The 6,000-nt window shown below is 42.4% G+C and overlaps 1 long non-coding RNA gene across 1 annotated transcript in view; it reads left to right on the plus strand.

The window, feature by feature from the left end:
* Window positions 1-4,687, plus strand: part of LOC146062468 (uncharacterized) — a 28,392-nt gene extending 23,705 nt beyond the window's left edge. The window contains exons 2-3 of the long non-coding RNA XR_014471333.1: window positions 2,005-2,048; window positions 4,428-4,687. This is a non-coding gene — a long non-coding RNA (uncharacterized LOC146062468). The remainder of the gene's footprint in view (window positions 1-2,004; window positions 2,049-4,427) is intronic.
* Window positions 4,688-6,000: the final 1,313 nt, after the last annotated feature.

A 6,000-nucleotide genomic window follows, 5' to 3' on the forward strand; every position in this document is an offset into this window, starting at 1 on the left:
CAATAGTATGAACTGTCGAACACCATATTTACTTTGAGGTTGGGGACTAGGACACGTGGGCATGCGCTCAGGCTGGAGGGGTGAAGATAATGTACCCTCCGAAGGAAAGGATTTTTTACTGTCAGGATAATAAAATTATGGAACTCTATTCCAGATAAAGTGGTGTCGGCAGACACAATAAATACATTTAAATTAAGGTTGGACAAGCATTTACTTGATAAAATCTTCCAGGGCTACAACCGATAAACATTATTTAGCCCAAAGTGGAATCGAAGTAAAAAATTCAAAAGGGGATTTAACATCTAAGCAACACCCTAAAACGGGTCTTGTAAAAGATTGAACTTGATGGACGTAAGTCTTCTTTCAACCTTAACTACTATGTTACTTACGGCAACAGTAGCAACTAGCGCCACAATCAGCTGGGAGGCAAGGTAAAGTAATCAATGAGTAGCACAGAGTAGAACAACACCTTCTTCCCCAAATAATTGTGACATGGCTGTATTTGATTCACCACTGCCCCGTTAACTGCCACCAACTCCGACTACCTTTTATTGCAGGAAAATCCTTAGTGATACCAATATTTACCATGCACAGAAAAACACTCGGGGGAGACCCGTGACTGCTGTCTGAGATATTGGAGTCTTCAAACAGCTATAAGTAAATATAAAGTATAAACAAAACAAGAGTTAAAGAAATCTTATTATTAGGACACATGAGCGGTCGCCGAGCCTAGAGTAGAACTCAAACTACACAGAACAAGCATACGCACTAGAGATGTTCACGTGGTCATTATGGGGTGTTGAGTGTAGAATTTTGAAGGGAAAAATGAATTTATTCAATTTTGGAATAATGCTTATTCTCTAGAATAAGTGAACACCATCGGTCTCCCCCCCCAACCAGTCCCACATTTGGTAAGTAAGCTTCCTTCCACCGAACCAGCGCTGTCATTATATTATTATCCCCCATATTTAATATTAAGATTCTACATTGCATTACTGGCTTCTAGACTATATTAACATGTTGGGTACCTTGTTTTAAGTAAAGCATAGGAGAACCCAAGAGAATACACATGCAGGCAACAGAAATAGAAGACCAAGTATAGGCTATAAAAGGAACATTATCATAACTGAACTGGAACGCCTTACCACAAGCAATCTGTGCTTTCCTTCAAACGCCTGGGCATTTCTCTGACACTCCCAGAAAATGGACAGTTACCACCCCCAATTACCAGCTTCCTGTCAATCAACTTATGTTCGGCCAGCGATAAAAAATGTGCATGATTTTATCACAGAAAGACCTCACGCATGCAAGTCTTTTCCCTGGATAAACACAATTACAAATTTGAGGCATTTAACCCCTTCAATGGTACAGTATGCCTGAAAATTTCTGGGGCTGAGCTGCGCTGGAGGAGTGGGCTCTCCCGAGAAATTTCAGGGCACGCCATAATAAGTAAAGGGCGAGCCACTGGCGCACCACCATCCCCCATGTTGTCGATCGTACCAGTCGACGCTTGGGGAGGATCGGCCATGCTCAGCTGTTCCTGGGTTCAGGCCCCCAAACACACGAATGGCCAAGTGCCCGAACACTCCTGAGCCCCCCCAGTGGCCCCAAACTATCCTTAGCAGCCGAAAAAGGTAGCAGCAGCCCCAGGGAAGCAGGGACTGCTGCAGAAGGTAGTGGCTGCACCTTCTGTGGTGAGCATTTCTGGGGCAGGACAAACCTGGGACGGGGTCCTGGGGTGCACACCGGTAATGAGAGGTGCGACCCTATAGAGACTTTTCAGTAGTACTGCATACAAAGTCAAGGTTGCAGGTGCACAATTCAAACTCCCAATTTCTTAATAATAATTATTGCCCTGGTAGGTTTGACATGCCCCAGGAAAAAACACACCACTCAAGGGGTTAACCAAGAACGTTGACCCTTTTTGTACAAAACTATGTTCTATAAATTTGATTAATCCAAAGCTACACTAATGCACACATGTCTGATCCATTTGGATTGCAGGACACCCTGATGAAGTCCATGAAGATGAAACGCATAATAAAAATGTAAGGTTTAGAAACGCTAAATTGTTTTTGTTTGTTTTTGTTTTTTTCATCTTCATGCATGGGTATTTTTTAAAAGGACATTATGTCATTAAAGATTAATCAATAAATTGGCTTTTATCCGTTACAGACCTCACTAAATTTGAGCACATTGTTATGTCATTATTGGAACATATTACGCGATCAGCCACACTTCTTGTATACATTCTCTAAGTTTTCCGTACCATATTTGTTCCATTTTCAAGTTACTACCTTACGTATGACCTGTGATCTCACTTAGAACCACCACATACATTAAATACCACACTGCCACAAAGCTTCTTTGCTTAGATCATTTATATGTATAATAACAAAATTATGGAACAAACTGAGGTAAACTGGAATAAAGCAAATATATTGTGCTGTTATTACTGTTAGGATGTGACATCATTGTGGCGAATTAAATCTAAATCTTACCAGGGAAAAATCTCTTCCTTTGGCTTTTCCTCAGTAAGGGGGGAAAAAATCCCTCCATAAACAAAACATTTCCTGTTTTATTTCCTATATAAATACATAGACCATACTGTTTCTTTAAGAAGTTGACTCTGCCGGTGTTCTCTACTCGAAGCAATTTGTATATAAAATATGAAATCTTTTTTTAATAAGGTTTCTGGTGCGATAATCATAATGTGCATCGTGTGGGCACGAGGACTATTAGAGAAGATGACGCATGAGTCCGCTCTCGGATATATGAAGAAAAATCATCTCCGGCTAGACACAAAAAAACACACAAAGTTATTTATATTTGACAAAACACTTACTGGCTTTATCCGGACGTATGTAGGTGTATGCTTGCCATTTGCAGAATGGATTGAAGGGGTAAATGTACTATAGTGGCGCAGATCTGCATATTTATGTAATGCGGGGTTCTGCTTATGCACCAGGCGCCGGAAATGCGATTGATTGCAGATCTTTGATATGATACGCAACACCATCTTCATATCATTGTTGCCCATTAGAAGCCTATGCACTTCTATATTACCTCCCCTTCTGAAAGATTACTCCCAGCATCCCTGCAGCGCGCACGTCACATGACCCATGGGCATATAGGACTCATGGGCTATTATCACTGGGCATACTGGTATTAGGGATATAGGAAAAAATGTTTAATAAAACTATGGTACTTGTGTAATAGCACGGCCCCCGTTACGTAGCGTCCCTGTCAGAATCAGCGTAGTGTTTACACAGCCAGCGTAGTGTAGTCAGTCAGACGTAGCGTAGTGTTCCCGCGGCCGCTTAGCGTAGTTAGTGTAGTCAGCGTCCCTGTCAGAAGTAGCGTAGTGTTACTGGGGCCAGTGTAGTCAGCGTCCCTGTCAGAAGTAGCGTAGTGTTCCCGCGGCCGCTTAGCGTAGTCAGCGTCCCTGTCAGAAGTAACGTAGTGTTCCCGCGGCCAGCGTAGTCAGGGTCCCTGTCAGATATGTGTTCCTGAAAAAACCCCACTATCCACGCCAGCACAAAGCGTGGCAAGCGCAGCGAGGACGTGTTACGCGTCCCCCTGACCTGTTCATACCCCCACTATCCACGGCGGCGTGGGGTCGATCTTATAAAGTGTGGCGAGCGCAGCAAGCCACCGAGCCCGAAGCATGGCGAGTAATCCGCGTCCGCTCACCACACTTCGGGCTGGCGTGGATAGTGGGGGTTTGAAAAGGAGGCTCTCCCTAAAGCAGTAATGGGCAGGGTTGCCGTACCCTGCCGCAATAATTACTGAAACGCAGGAGCGTCTGAGACGCACCTGCGTCTCAGACAGCTGGAGCGCCTCTCCGTCGGCGTCTGCCAGCGCAGGGGATCTGGCGGTTACCGGCGCTGTGTGAGAGGCGCTCACTAGGCTTGACATGGGCGCTGGGGACAGAGCCAGCCGCTGGGCTACGCTAACAGCGGAGCTTAGCCTACGCTGAAAATGCAGCGTAGCCGGGCGGCGTGCTATTACACAAGTACAAAAACTTTTAACAAAAATTTGCTATTACTGCTGGATTATGTGAAAAACATCTGAAAGGTATAGTTAGCATCACTGCCTCACATCGCTGAGATCTTGGGTTCGATTCCCAACATGGTTGTATATTCTCCATGTGGATGCGTGGGTTTCCTCCGGGTACTCCGGTTTCCTCACACAATCCAAAAATATACTGGTAGGGTAATTGGCTTTCAACAAAAAAAAAAAAATTAACTGTAGAATGTCTGTGTGTGCGTGTACATGTGGTAGGGAATATAGATTGTAAACTCCACTGGGGCAGGGACTGATGTGAATGTTCAACTATTCTCTGTAAAGCGCTGCGGAATATGTGTGCGCTATATAAATAACTGGTAATAAATAAATCATAATTTTCCTATGTATTTTATTTTTAGGACCTCCAGAACACAACCTTCAGGAAAAGAATGCCACATTGCGTCCTTAATTGTTCATTATCCTGAGCAAAGCGTAACACCTCCGCAAAATCTGCCATCCATCAGCACAGACCCGTAATGAGACGTATCATGTCTACCCGTCATCTGGAGCTATTTATTTGGCCATATTTTCTTACGCGGCACAAAATGAAGTTGTGACTTTTTTTTTTATATACAGTTTCATTATCTATTTAATACATTGTGTATTTTATTCTGATATAACAAGGTTGTTTGTATAGATTTTTATTGTGATATTAAATTTATTATTTAATCATTTGTATTATGTATTATTAACCCTTTGATTGCCAACAACTCTGCGACATGTTCAAAATATCCGCTATAAAATGCCAGCGTCGCTCACATTTGTTATATAAATTCAAATAATAAATGTTATGCCATAAAAGATTATATTTCCTATATAAAAGGTAAACATTGCAGGCCATTACGATGAATAAAAAAGGTTTGTTTGGCAAATTTAACATATATTTTGGCACATTTAGCAAAGGGTTAAGCGACACTTGGTTGGCATTGGTTTGACTTTATTATATATGTACCTTTCTGTTCGAACAATATTTTCTTATCAATATGCACCCAGCATAGGCGGTAAATAAACCGGGGAATCACTGCTCAATAAAACTGCCGACTGCAACTATTTTGTCCCCGGGTTCTAACAAAACCGCTGTGTCCTCTGGGCTGCGGGACATGAAATAAATTGCAATTGGGATGTGGGTTGGTTTTGCTTAAGCCAGGTCACAACTGCTAATGTAACACACCATAAACCTCCCTCTGTCTCGTAGTGTGACTCTTACACATGCGAAAGTAGCTTGCAAAAATGTTTTGTTTATTGCAAAAATCCATGCTGGATCTTTAAAGCCTCACAAGGAGGTTTTCATCCTGAGCAAAGAGTGTTCCTGGTTTGCAAAGGCTTATTGTTTGCGCCACTGGGTAATGTCAGCGTGGATCCGCGTCTGTAAACAGAGGGCACATTTAGTTTTCCCAAACTCACTATTAACTTCCTAGTCCAACAGCTGTGGTCAGTCAACTGTTTTCCCATGCCAGTTTCTGTGCTGTAGTAATGTATGCCAGATGAGGCACATATTAAACAGTAATAATATAACCTCTGAAACTGCTCACTTATCCCGCTTGCCTTCATTTTTTTTTTTTTTTTTTAAGAAAAATAGTTTGATTTGAATATATTTTCTGTCTGCAGAGCCTGAAAACTTGATCTAAAGAACTTTAATCCCTCACTTCACATTTCCTTGCAGAACTTTAAACAAACCAGGTAGGGGTCATGTACAAGAGTTGCATTGTGCTAACGTCTATGGTGTTTAAGCAAGCGCAGTGGACTTTAGGCTCTCGTTACACACTCTGAATGTCCCCCCCCCCTTCTAGATCTCATTCCATTGCATAGCTTGCAGTTTAACAATTCGGTCATAATTCCACATTTATTTATAACGGTTGTTTGTCATCGGGACTCTCGGTCTGCGCTCTCTGATGTCATCGGAACAGAAGCTTGTGATGTCACTTTTTATGG

The sequence above is a fragment of the Crinia signifera genome, chromosome 3 (genome assembly GCF_055691185.1).
Source record: "Crinia signifera chromosome 3, ASM5569118v1, whole genome shotgun sequence".
In the NCBI taxonomy this organism is placed as follows: domain Eukaryota; kingdom Metazoa; phylum Chordata; class Amphibia; order Anura; family Myobatrachidae; genus Crinia; species Crinia signifera.